We start from the raw sequence: 14,094 nt of genomic DNA, 5'->3' as shown, positions 1-14,094 counted from the left end.
TGTGATAATTGTCATTATCGGAGGTAAGCCGGCCGCCGTTTGGGAGGCACGCTGCTGCACGTCACGGATGGTATCTAGCGTCCCGGCCGCGGGGCGAGCACGAGAGACGGGCGCCGGCCACTCGGCCCGCCCAGCGGCGCGGCGGCGGACGGGCGGCGCGGCCTCCGGCGCCCGACCTGGCCGTAGGGCCGCGGCACGCCGGCGGCCCGGCTGTGGACCGATCGGTCCGGACTCGGTTCAGACCGAGCTGTGGACCGCTCGGTCCCGGCTCGGTTCAAACCGAGCTGTGGACCGCTGGGTCCGGGCTGGGCTTAGACCGAGCTGTGGACCGCTGGGTCCTGGCTTGACTGAGACCGAGCTGTGAACCGCTGGGTCCGGGCTGGGCTTAGACCGAGCTGTGGACCGCTGGGTCCTGGCTTGACTGAGACCGAACTGTGGACCGTTCGGTCCTGGCTCGGCTCAGACCGAGCTGTGGACCGCTCGTCCCGCTCCTGCCGAGTGGGGCGGGCTGCTCCACTGCCCGTCTGACCCAGCTGGAGGCAGCGGACGCGGTTGGACGCCGATGGTCCTGCCCTCCCGTCCGCCGCTCATTGGGTTTGGCGATTGTAGACTAGAGCGCGTTTGAGCGGTCGTTTGGTGCCTGGCTTGGGAATTATTTACGCGTTGGTTTTCAGTTGGTTGCGCCGCCCAGCCGTCTTGGCTGGCTGTGCAAGCACTCGTTTGTGGGTTATTCACTTTTCCCATCTCACGTTTCATCATTCAGAGCACAGGTATTCGAGCCATTTTCTCCGGTTCCTCACTGTTTCTTTTCCTGTTTATTTCAGATGTGGCTGATTATTGGTGTTATAGTCATAGTGCTTATCATTATCATTGCCGGTAAGTGGATTTTATGTTTTTGTTTCGCCCTACAGGCATGCATGGTTTAACGCTTGTGCCACCGCGCACTTCGTTACTGCCATGGTGTGCTTGAAAGACCTTGCGCTGCTAGAAAGTAAGCGTTGTTGTTAATATTACTTAGTGACCGATAGACACCTGTTTTATAGTAATACCAGAGATTACTGCGTCTAGAGTAGCATAATATGGTGACTGTGATCAATCGTGCGTTTACCAGCGTAACTCATGTTATCAATGAACGATAGCATCGACACGATGTCTAGTCTTCAGTCTATCACGGCATGCTTGAGCGACGTAGCCGTAGCCAATACCGTCCAAGACACGATGGCTTTCGGCGCGCGTGAGTGACGTGTGTGTCTGTCTGCGTATGTCGCTGGGAGCTAACGGCCACCTCTCTCCTGCCGCCGCGCCCGTCGCCACAGTTAACTTTATGTAACGCCAGGTCAGCAACAGCGCGCGGCCCCGCCGCCGCCGCCGCTGCCACCGTCTCTGTCGCCCTTCTCTGTCTCTGTCTGTGTCTGTTGTCTGTCTGTGTGCGCGCACGCGCGCCTCACTAACTGTACCCGTCTGCCCTGCCAGCCAAGTTTATGTAACCGGGCCCAGCCAGGTCAGATTCCCTCACACTCGGTCACGTCACCCTGGCCTGCCCGGCCGCCGCCTGCGTGTGCTGCACCGCCGCGGGCAGCTGCCTGCGCGCTCACGCCCCGCTCGACACCGGCCCGCTCGCAGTGCGCTGCCGCTTCCCGCAGCCGTGGTCCGCTCCCAGCGCGCTGCCGTCCGTCCTCGCTCCTACCGCCCCCGCCCCGCCCCGCCCCCACCACCGCCCCCACGCAGTCGGCCATCCGCCAGCGCGATTGCGTATCACAGCGACGCCGCGGCTGTCTGGTGTCGCCGCAGCCGCCGGCTCCGTTGGGGCCGGTGTGGGCGGTGCGAGCCGGCCGGGCGCGGCCGTACGCAGCCGGCGGCGCGGCGCCGGCTGCGCACCTGAGCCGGCCGCGGGGGCGGCCGATCGAAGCTCTCCGGCCGGCCCGGCCGGCTGGCGGTCACCCAGCCATCGATCGGCACCAGAGCGAGCCGGCCGGCCGGGGTCGCTGGACGCCGGCCTCCGCCCACCCCGGGGCGCTGGCCCGGGCCGCACTCAGGCCAGAGTCAGTGGACTGCGTCGGGCATTGTCAGACGTGGCTAGCGTGTGGTTTGGTCGCTCGGAGGTTTCTAGACGGCGTGCGCGTTAAGTTAGGGTCAGCGCAAGCCTCTGTGTGTTTGGGGTGAAAATGTCGATGCTTTGCGGCAGGAGAAAGATCCGGTTCTGGGTGTTCACTCCGATTCACATTGACCTCACTCGAAACGCTTCTGTGAGATGACCACGCGCGCTTGCGGCCGCTCAGAGATGCCATGGCAGCAGCGCTGTCAGGGATCGATCGAGCGGGGTGACGGGGCGCGTCAGCTGCTGGCGAGAACCGGCAGAAGGCGGCCGGGGGAGGGCAGTCTGTGTCATCAGCAGACCGCGGCGCGGCGGCTGGCCTCCGGTCGATTGGTGTCGGCCCGGGCCCACCGAAGGCCGGCGGCCCGGGCGACCCTGGCCGCCGGTGCTCGTCTCATTCGGCGGCCGGCCGGCCAGATGTGCGACCATCTGCGTGCGCGCGCCCGTCACCGCTGACGCCCCGAGCCCGCCCGACGTGTGCTCCGCCCCCGGCCGCCAAACCACGCACACGGGCGACGCCCACCCGCCGCTCACCCCCAAAACGAGCTCTTCTGATATATCTCGGCCAATACAAAGAGTAAAGTAAACTCAATACCCAGCTTCCGTGCTGTCTGAACCGGTTGTCTTCATCGTTTTAGAAAACTGATGGTGCGCCGAGCCATTAGCCCCCCCCCCTTCCCCCTCAATACTCACCCCGGTGTTCGGTGAGTTGATCATCGTGCGCGGTCTGCAAGTCAGTCTGCAATAGTCTACGAGCTTAGATCCCTCCGCGATCTCTAAGTCAGTAGCCTTTTACGGTGTCCGAGAGACGCAGTCCTTCATTGTCCGAACAGTTGCGCGCCGGCCATTCGAGCCGATTCGTCATCCCACGGTCCGGGCAGCCGGTAAATGACGTGCGGGAGCTGACGAGAAGGCCGCGTCTTCGGCGCGCTTGCATGCGAAGCTGGCTCGTGTGCCGGACCGGCGCTGGTGGCTCGGAGCTGGATTGTGTGCCGTATGAACCCAGCATGATACCCACGAGGGCTGCCACGCCGTCCACGCTTGTAGTGCGGGGGTGCTGCCTGAGACCGTTTCCAGCTTTTTGTCGCTCCGGTGCTACTGCTTTGTGGTGATTCTTCTAAGACTTCGGCTTTCTTGTTCTACTGCTTGTGAAACCCTTTCAAGCTTTTGGTGTTCTAATTCCTTGGTATAGTCATGGTACCCCGTATGTGTGCGTTTATTTGTGATCATCAAAGCCTGATGGCCTCTTACCCTTACATTACCCCGTTTCGTTTCAGAGCGAAAGGTGCTGTCAGTTTAAGCTCGCCTTTGTGCATAGCAAATTTATTATCAACCCCCGTCTCATCACACAAGTTATCGTGACAATGCATGACTTCTGGCTCCTCTATACCATAATATAATGTATTCATCACTCAGCACTCGGTTTGTTGGTCCGCTTGACTATCAGGACATTGATCCATCTTGGTGAAAGATGGGAGGTTTGTATGCTTTAGTGACCACTCTTCATGAGGTTGGTGTCAGGACCTCTGGCTGGCCTTCGTCTAACATGCATTCCGGCCGCTGGTTGCCGCTAACTGGTGCCTGTGAACTCCGCTGGCCGGGCTGCACGACGCTGGCAGGCGTTGTGACCCGGCTCAGTCAGGGGCCCGCTGTCGAGCCCGCCCGGTCACTGCCCGGCCTCTGGTGCTGCTAGCCTCGGTCAGCCCGGCTCTGTGTGCGAGACGGGGGTCGGTGCGGCTTAGGTGTGCGGCTGCTGGCGTTGTGTCGGCCCCCAGCCCCCGTGGCCGGTCGCTCCCCGCCCGCGCCTCCCCACTGTACCGTGTGTGCTCGGTCGTCACCGGTTACTGCCGACTACCAGAAAGTATCCGGCACTAGCCGGCTCAGCTCTAAACTGATCCAGCTAGATTTGCAGGCCGTTGTTTTACGGATCTTTGACTGAATTGACATTCGGTCGTACATAGTGCACGGAAGCTTGTCTGGTGCGCCCCACCCTGAGTGGTGAGGGCGGTTTCCGAACGAGCACATACAGCGGACGGGGACGCTTGGCCCACCGGCCGGCCACGCTCGCCGCTACTAACCCCGCTAACCGGCGCCCGCTCTGCTTTCACGCAGCCGGGAGCTCGTAGGCGGGCGGTGCGGCCCGGCCCAGTGCGCCGTCCCGGCCGGCGCCGACGCCGGCGCCGCCGGCTGGCCCAGGTCCAGGGGACAGCCGGCGGCGCCCCGGAGACGAGGCCCCGCGGCCGGGGCCGGGGCCCGGGGCCTGGGGCCCGGGGCCCGGGTGGGAGGTGTGACGAGCCGCGGAGGGCAGCGGGGTGCGTGTGGGGCGGACAGCTGGCTACGTAGAGTGATGTCTGGGAGCCGGGATGCGTGGGCCTGGGAGCGTGGTGCAGTAGTGCATGCTGCGGTTGTTGGTGTGGCTGGGCTTGCCTGGTGAGAGACCTGCGACTATAAAGATCCCCGCGTGTCACCGCTTACTGGATGTGTTTGTTGCACGCCTCCGGGGATACCCCGGGGTGGAGATGCCTCACGTTACGCTAGGAAAGTCCGCAGCCCTCTGTGCCGACACACACCTTGGTGCTACTGTGTGTCCGTCGTTACCACTGTCGTGTGCCCGTGTTGTACGTGACCCTGGAGCTGCCAGTACTGTGTGGCGTGTAGTGGGTGTGAGTGGGTGTGCGTGCGAGAGACCCCGTGTCCTGTGACAGGGCGAATGTGTGGGCGGGTGTAGCGGCTCTGTAGAGTCTGCGTCAGTTTTCACGCCATGATCTCACCGGCCCGGCCGGTCCCAGTGTCGTGTCCGCAGTCTGCGTGCCCGCCTCGTGGTCACCGCGAGCGGCCGTTTTCATTGATTTCTCCCGTTTTGTTTTAGTTTGGGGCCAGCAGCTAGAGGGTCAGCTGCCACGGGGAGCGCAAGCCTACATTCCTGCGTTCGATGTGATAAAACACGGCTTCTGTCGTCGGTCGGCTTTACCTATTTCGGGGTGATTGTCTCTTGATTTCTGTCGATTGGCTAGTCATCGATGGTTAATGGAAACGGCATCTTTCTCGTGTTTGCCGCACAGCCGAGACGTGTAACATATTGTACATGTACTGCGCAGGGCTTGCTCTTCATAATTGTCTCCTGGTCTCCGTTTTGGCGTGATGTGATCGATGTCCACTAGCGGATGTGTATTATATATACCACCTCAGTAGCCGCATGAGCGTACCTAGCCGTGTCATTATTTATGTGCGTATATATATCCACATACGATAGAGCGACGGCCGGCCGGGTGAGGTCGGTCGCGCCGCGGCCGCCCTGCGCGCCGTGGCCCGCGCCCGCTCCGGGATAGTGTAGCGTGCCTGGGTCACGTGTCGGCGCCGGCTATCACTAAATATACGCTAATGCTAGCAGACCGCTGGTGAACTATCGCTATCGCGTGGAGCGATTGGGGAAGGACGGTATGCGTGGATGGAACAACAGTCGCAGCGGGAGCTGGAGATGGCCACAGGTCACACCGAAATGACTTGACAGTCTGATGGGTCTGGTACAGCACGCTGCACAAATGAGGATAATGAACAGGCGCTGAAAGGTAGTTAGTGCAACGGGTAAACGAGAAAATAATACAATCGAAGCCCGCTAATTGCCAACTTAAAAGCTTTTTAGAATGTGCAAGCAAATGGAAGATTCTTCCCTCTTTTTTGGTACGCCACGTGTGCACGCAGCCACTCTTATACCCAGCGACGAATAGCCTTAACTGCCTAGTCCGTACGATGAGAATTATGGCAATCCTAGGTACAGCCAGTCGCTTTCATGTCGCCCTCGACACAGGCAGGCGCACCGCCCACGCGTAGTGCTATCGGAGCTTCCGCCGCCACGGCTGGTTTTTTCTTAAAAGAGAGTTTTCCAAGATGTTAATTGCGTTTCTTTGTGGTGTGATAGAAGCCAGAGAGGCCCATGGAGCCCTGGTTCTTTAGCATGTAGTTTTGGGTTAGAAATGCCTATCTGCAATACGACTCGGAAGGTCGTGGTTTTGTAAGGCTACTGGTTCAACGAATATACAATTACGCGACTTCTCTACGTTTCAAGTCAACGCTCATAAGTCACGCATGGACGAGGGTCAGCAACAGTTAAGTCCGAAAACCTAAGGTGCTTGAGCGACAAGTATTCTGACTTAATGCATACTGCTGTTTATGTTTATTTTTGCCTGAAAACCTTCCCCGACCTGGACAAGGCAATGGAGGCCTGGAGTCTTGATTTTGTCTGTAATAGGGCCTGCATTTGATGGCTTACGAACAGTATTTGTCTTCAGTTCTTAGCAGTTGTAAGGCCAGTAAAATGATACACCCACATCGCTGGCAGATTAACGGAAATGTCGGGAGTGTCCTAAAAAATGAGGAGCGAACTGACGTCGGAAAAGGCCCACTCATTCCACCTCAGGTTTTCCCGTGTCCAAAACACGGCAGGTGTTTTGTATCACTGCTCTCGAAAGTTTGATGCCTTCCTTACATTCCAGACACTTTTGTCTTTTTCACCGTCTTGAAATGGTTCAGAAATGTTATATTCTTCTATGGTGTTAAGATCTGTCACCGTTTCAGCCAATACTGCTGAAAATAAACAGTTCATCTCATTACTTCCGTTGCAAGTTTTCGCCCTCAATTGCCTACCTTAAACGAAACTGAATAGTTTGTTATTTATGCCCAGTTTTTCAGGCATACCTTACAAGAACACGCGAAAAGTAAACACGCGTTCTTAAACTGACGCCTATACCCACTTTAAATTTGGAGTGTCTACGCCATTAGTTCTCGCATAAGATAGTGCGACATGCCTGCACAACATTTTTTATCCAGGTTGTGTGGCCTCTGTTCAAGGAGCACTGATAGATTGACCCTAATATTGAGCAGTGTTCAATTTCGGGATTCCCATATTGGCATCCGATTCTGAAGATGCCAAAAAATCACAAACTTCATTAGCCTTGGGTGTCGATTTCTCAAAATGGGCGGGGGGCAGAGTCTTGGAGTTCACCATAAGAGAACAGATGCGGAAAATCTCGGAATGGATGAAATATATATATATATATATATATATATACATATACATATATATATATATATATATATATATATATATACATGTATGTATATCTTATGTGTACAGAATAATAGTGTCCACAATGTGTCTGACTTTGCCTCTCGTTTACATGAAGCTCCCTGGCATTCCAAAATATTCATCGATAAACCACACACATTTCAGTTAATGTTAAACGAAGCATAACTACTCCGCACATTATTTCAGAATACGCTTTCAACATTTCCCCAAATCGCTAAGACTCATGCCATCCTCTTCGTGACTTTCCCTGCTTACTTCATCAAACGCGCATTGCTAGCCAGCTGTAATACATGAGTACACCGTTCCAAGCTGTTGTGCCAGTGAGTGAAAAGCAACTCTAACCCACTTCAGTTGTTCAGCGCATTAACGAGGAACAATATTCACATAGATAAGACAGAGGTATTAGCCTTATTCCTCGCCAAAAACAGGGGAATGGAAATATAATCAGGTTGATATTTCAGCAACATGCCTTTATCGAAACAATAGTAGAAGTGGAACTTCTGCTATTGTTTCGATAAAGACATATTGCCGAAATATCAACCTAACTATATCTACATTCTCCCGGTTTTTCCAAGGAATAAGGCTAATGCTACTGCCTAACCAACTTCAGTTCGAATGCATAACAAATAAAACTACCATAATGTCAACGTCACGCGCAAGGCAGGTTGATTGTAAAAGAGTTCCTAGTTGAGCTGGCTCCTCATTGACCATGTTCGTCTTGGAAGGAAGGGAGGTTCGTCGTTCAGAACCGAGAAGTGTAAGAATTACATAACATAGCTTTGGCCACGCGAGGTCTCAAGCCTCAGCACAAATATCGCGTTACATTGCATTGCGGTGTACACTGGCCGCGTGTTGCCGGCTCCCCTGCGTATATTGATCAGGCGGTTGTCGCTGAGTGGATGAAAACGGCAGCGTTTCTGAAGGAGGTACCTTTGAACGTTTTAGGATGTCAATTCGTGCGATAAGAGGATAGTTCGGGAGCATGTTTCACCTGTGTAATTTATGCTCCTATAAAAGGAACGGATTAACACTCGCAGCACTGCGAACCGGTGACGGAGTTTGGTGGTGGAGGTAGAAAAGCAACCAAAAAATCCCTCTTCATGTTGCTGGCGCTCTTTATATAATCAGAAGACATCCACAACATTTTGCTCGCAAAATTCACGCCCCTGTCTAATTTTTGAGCGGTACGAACTCGCTTTGGAAGACTTTCGAAGGCATGATTTCACGACGGTTGTTCTCGCGTGTCAGACGCCCGCCGCCCGGTGTTGGCGCGCCAGCGCCGCTCGGTTTGATGGAAGCTGCAACCGCGGCCATCCGTGATGTTGCTTGTAAGACTGCAAGTACGCAGGGTCAAAGTTTCCTATGAAATTTATTTCACATGTTGCTCCACGTCAAGGATGGACGCATAGGTGTAACTCTAAAGTACGTTTCGGGGAGAAGGGCTCTGCGAATAAAGTTGGCCTAATCTATCCCCAAATCCTGATTTCTCCCTGGATTTCCACTACTTTGACCTGCGTCCATGATATCGAAATTAAACTTAAAAAAATAAAATTTGGTCGGTTCCAAAATTGTATCGATATTGAGGAATGACTTCCCTTCTGAAACCGATTTGGAATTGGTGACGGTGTATGGAGATAATGGTATACATTGTAATGTGTTAAGAAACCTCTGTACCAGCAGTCCAAACACTGCGTAGCGTTTCCCTTTCCGCTCATGTGTATCGGGGATGGGCGTTCCGAAGAGCATGAAAGAAGCCTAAAGAGAGTGTTCCACATGTGTGTGGGGTTTTTAACTAAAAGGGCTATTTTGAGGATCATTTGATGCAGCTCACGGTCCTATCCTTCTCAAAGGGAATATTCCACATTTAACCGTTTCATATGATAAAAAAAGCTTACGTATAACCAACTGCATAATTTTAAGTGGAAAGACTGCTGCAGACAACACAATTTCTCTTTTTGGTGAATATGCTCTTCAGCACGTCATTGTTTGGAACGTTATCGTACCTGGCACAACAATAATTGAAAGCCAATCCATGGCCATAATATCTGGAGATCGCGCGTGCGAACGCCAGACATGAACAACTTGACAATTACGTTTGTTTTGAACTCGATCACCGCATAGCAAATGGAATAGCAGGATTTGACTGACTGGACGATGTCTGGACTTGAGTGATACCGTAGCGTCATGGATGCCTGGATGACCTTGAAAGGTCTCCCGAAAAAGTCTGAAATCTTTGCAGACTCGTGTAGCTCAGAAATTCGACAGGTTCAGATATTCGGAACGGCAGGGCTGTGCACTGCACCGAATGATCTTCACATAGGCGTAGGAACGTTTCAAAAAGTGGGGGGGGGGGCGAGCTCAGGGTGTATTTCAGAAACTTTTTATGGAAAGCGAGCCCGATGACCGGGGGGGGGGGGGGGGGTTTAAGGATGGAGGCCGTCATCGCTCCTCTTCAAATGTCATGGCTGCTACGCTAGATATGTATCTAGATCTGTTTCTCACTCGCGCAAAATCTTGCCTATTCGACTCATCTGTCATTTGGCAAATAAGGCTATCCAGTATAATATTCGTCCATTTTAACATTGTCTTTCCTAAGGAGGCGAAATTCCACGAGCGGGTAGGCATTTTGGGTCATTCAGAAATCATCCGCCTCCACAGTGTAGATGCCAAAAGACGGCCTGGATATAGACTGGTGAGGATTTTGAAAGTGGATCGATGGCTTACAGTGCGACAAATTTTTCATGCGCCCTCATTTCGCTGGCTGCTTTTAAGAGATAAGACTTGGCGCAGCATTTTAGGCGGAAACAAATTCGGTAGCTTGAAACTGCTAGAAACAACCTTACAAAAGCCATAAAACTGGAGATTCTCTTTTAAGAATCAAGCCATATAATGAGGCCCATCTGTCGTATGTTCCTTATCTGGGCCCTGCCCCTGTCCGCCGTCTGTGGCCACTGCCCGGGCCCGGGTGTCTCCCGCATGACTGACTGCGAACTGATCGTATAGCTGTTTTGTTGCATACTTTTGGATCAGCGTTACTATACATGGTGCATGAAACATGTGTTGGACACCTGCAAGAGTATCTTTTTCAGAATTATCTTCCCCCACACCACACCATCGCAGAAAAATAACCTCCGGGAAGCTGTATGCCATAGATATGAATTAGCCCAACGGACACTTCATTGCCCATCATGCAACGCACACGACTTGATCTGCTTCTGTATGTAGGCAGGGGCGTAGCCAGAGCCTTGCCAAGGGGAAACACAAGGTTGACAAAAGCCCATCTTGTGGTGATCCCCCCAAGATCCCCGGATGTAGCTTACTTGTTAACAAGTGGCACGGTTTTCTTCGTTTTATTGTTATGCTTACCTTGTAACCAGAACAGAAACCAGGAGCTGCCGCCAGCTCAACTCTGTTTATATTTTGAGGTGAATAACCTGCAGGAATCAGGCGTTGAACGCCTGCATGAAAGAAATCACTGGCGCTCTTAATTTACAATGGTTAGTTGACTCTTTCTAAACCGATAGAATTCAGATGCTTTGTCAAAATTTTTGTCTGGAGTCTTCAGACATTGAGAACATTGCGAAGATAGATTGTAGATGGATGTGTTTGATCCAAATTTGAAAATGAAAATTTGATTGCAGATCGAGCCGCGGAGCGTTAGCCCAGTGGCTTATATTTAGCCGTGGCCCACCGGTGGACGAAAATGATGACGCTTCGGAAATGATTACCTTTAAATGCATAAATCGACTAGTAGTACAAGTTATGTGACCTAATTTTGAGCATGCGCACTCGAAAATGTTGGAAACACAAGCCTCGACCCCAAGGCGTTGCAGTTTCCGTGGCCGCGCAGCGTGGGCCAAACAGCTAATTTTAAGTTGTAGCCAACGGGTGGACGAAAATGACGACGCTTCGGAAAAAGCATCCTTGAACGCTTCATGACGTCAGATCTTACATTTAGAAGGCAGTCTGAGCGTATATTTCACGTGTGCGGTTTTTAGACCGATGAAAAGAACGGATTGGCCCTAAAAGCACCGCGACACGGAGTTGGAATCTGGTGGGTGAACTGGAAGAGTAAAGGTAAAATCTCTATTTTTCGTGTTTTTACAGCTATTTATCTATCCAGAAAACAAATAAACATGGCGCTCGCCGTCTGGTGGCACTTGCCGGGGCCAAAACTTTTCGGTTTTACGCAAGTTGCAACCCAGACCGTCCTTGCCAGCATAGTATCAGCCGTATATCAGTCATAGTACCGTATCAGCATAGTAACCCTCATTGACGCAACGACATCCATGATCATGGCAGTTAGTCCAATAGTTGCCACATAGACTCCAGTTCCGTGTTTTTCTGTGTTCTTCAGAGATATTGAGTTCGCCCTCACTGTAGATTGTAGATGAAATGGGGTTCCTAATTTGTATTAACATGGCCAACCCATGTTCGTCTTAAAATGCTCACGATCCTGTCAGAGCTGACTACTGATAAGAAAGCTACGCAATATGGTCTTGAACCTGCGCGCTCGCAAGTCAGCGATAACAGCCTCGACGCCCGGCGCTGCAGTCTCCAGGCCATACGGCGCCGGCCTTGCGGCTGTAACACTATGCGATGGCCAGTGAGCACACAACAAAGATGACGCACCTTAAGGGAGATGACTGGTGAACTACGCAAATCGGCGTACATGTTTAATGTAGTGCAAAAATAAGCCAAATCAACCTCAATCTGAAAAGTGGGGAGGGGGACAGTTAACATTGCTCGCCCCCCACCTTGAAAAGTGGGGGGGGGGGGGGGGGCGTGACCACCTGTTCCTACGCCCAGGAATCTTCAATATGGTTATTTTTTAGTTCAAAACCCCGTACAAATGTGGAGTAACAATAATACGTGACAGTGCGTGGAGGTGACATCCATACGGGTGCCCAATGAACGTCTACGTTGGTTTGTGTTTCGTGGGAACCGAAATCTCTGTAGCTGCAAACTGAGAGCCTGTTGCGGAGACCGGAAAGTTTTTGTGATGCGGTGGTTGGATTTTGTCGTATGTGTATCGTGATGTTAAACAAAGGATAAATGTTCGCTACATGTTGGATAACCGTAGTGACCGTGGGCAACGCTTTTGTATCGTGTCGCTGTGGTCTGGCGCGTGGACGTAATCACGTCTCTACGATAGAGGGGGGGGGGGGGGGGGAGACGGGGATCGGAATTGGAGAGGTCAATTTGAATCTGAAGGGGTAAAGCCTAACCGGTAGGAGTTTCAACGGATAACTGTAAAATGCGTGCATTCCCCAGACAAGCAAAATCCTACTTCGTTCCACTTCTATGGGTAACATTTATCGGTCTGTGCCTTTTCTTGCATTATGTGGGGAGATGGGCGAAATATGGAGCGAGCACAATTTGTGTTAGCGTACCTTTTTATAATTATATGCACCCAGGTCAATTAAAAACTCATCATATGATGCCACCTGCAACTTAACAATGTGCATGCAAACCCAGTGATCATTCCACTGACTGATATCAGAATTGCCTACATGCCTAACACGAGTGCTGCGCTGCGGCTTGCAGCCCGCCTTACCACTACACGCCGGGGGTTCCCGTGGCAGCGCTTTATAGTCACGCACATCCAGTCACTCTCTTCACTCCTAAAGCCGTACACGTTCAACGTCTAAATCCACATAACATCGACACTGCATTGATTACCGAAGCGTGATTTCGATGACCGCCGCCAAACAAAGTGATGATAATGTCCAACGACACCCTCCGCCGAGGAACAGCGAGGAAGCGTATGAGAGCATGTTTTAGTTTCCATTCCATTGGGTAGAAATCCACCCCATTACGTTGAGAGGAAAGTGGATCAGATCCAGAAAAAAACATTTTTGCGTGTTTAAGGCTAGGGACTCTCCGCTTAGCCTCCCTTAGCTTATTTTGCAAAACTGCACCCTTGTGACAGAGACGTAGCGACCGTGACACGTGACGGGCCCCCCCACAAGATTATTTCAGCGTCAGGTCTAAGACTCAGAGTGCATTTCCCAAGCAAGGACAGGACCAGGGCCTGGGATTTACATCAGTCGAGGCCCGTGAAACAATGAAGGGGCCCCTGTGTCGATCTGGGGACCAGTGCACAATAAGGGCCATGTCCGGCAAGGAGCCCAGAATCAGCCCGGGGCAGTGCTCGAGGGGCCCGTAGAGGGGCATATGAGATCGAGTGCCCGATTAGCAAGTACGAAAAGCTCGTAGGTCACATCGTGGACGCCGGTCCGCAGAGCCGGGCCCTCAGATATCAGTCAGTTGTGGACGCCGGTCTGCAGAGCCGGGCCCTCAGATGTCAGTCGGTCGTGGATGCCGGTCCGCAGAGCCGGACCCTCAGATGCCAGTCGGTCGTGGACGCCGGTCTGCAGAGCCGGGCCCTCAGATGTCAATCGGTTATGGACGCCGGTCTGCAGAGCCGGGCCCTCAGGTGTCAGTCGGTCGTGGCCGCCGGTCTGCAGAGCCGGGCGGGCCCTCAGATGTCAGTCGGTCGTGGGCGCCGGTCTGCAGAGCCGGGCCCTCAGATGTCAATCGGTCGTGGACGCCGGTCTGCAGAGCCGGGCCCTCAGATGTCAGTCGGTCGTGGACGCCGGTCCGCAGAGCCGGGCCCTCAGATGTCAGTCAGTCGTGGACGCCGGCCTGCAGAGCCGGGCCCTCAGATGTCAGTCAGTCGTGGACGCCGGTCCGCAGAGCCGGGCCCTCAGATGTCAGTCGGTCGTGGACGCCGGTCTGCAGAGCCGGGCGGGCCCTCAGATGTCAGTCGGTCGTGGACGCCGGTCCGCAGAGCCGGGCCCTCAGATGTCAGTCGGAGAGTCTGTTGCACCGATTGGAGACACCCGAGGACAAAGCGGGATTGTGTCGGAGACCGACAACAAACAGTCGACTCCGCGCCGGTGTAAGCCCT

At 53.3% G+C, this 14,094-nt stretch overlaps 1 long non-coding RNA gene across 1 annotated transcript; it reads left to right on the top strand.

Moving 5' to 3' along the window:
• Nucleotides 1–822: 822 nt before the first annotated feature.
• Nucleotides 823–4,244, top strand: LOC119110316 (uncharacterized). The gene is made up of 3 exons (XR_005095474.1): nt 823–876; nt 1,317–1,336; nt 4,208–4,244. It is a non-coding gene; the product is annotated as an uncharacterized LOC119110316 (long non-coding RNA).
• The last annotated feature ends 9,850 nt before the right edge of the window (nt 4,245–14,094 follow it).

This window comes from Pollicipes pollicipes, unplaced genomic scaffold, assembly GCF_011947565.3.
Source record: "Pollicipes pollicipes isolate AB1234 unplaced genomic scaffold, Ppol_2.1 Scaffold_7231;HRSCAF=8579_pilon_pilon_pilon, whole genome shotgun sequence".
Lineage (NCBI taxonomy): Eukaryota > Metazoa > Arthropoda > Thecostraca > Pollicipedomorpha > Pollicipedidae > Pollicipes > Pollicipes pollicipes.
Note: the sequence above shows the minus strand (reverse complement) of the source record. Positions and strands in the feature narration are given on the sequence as shown.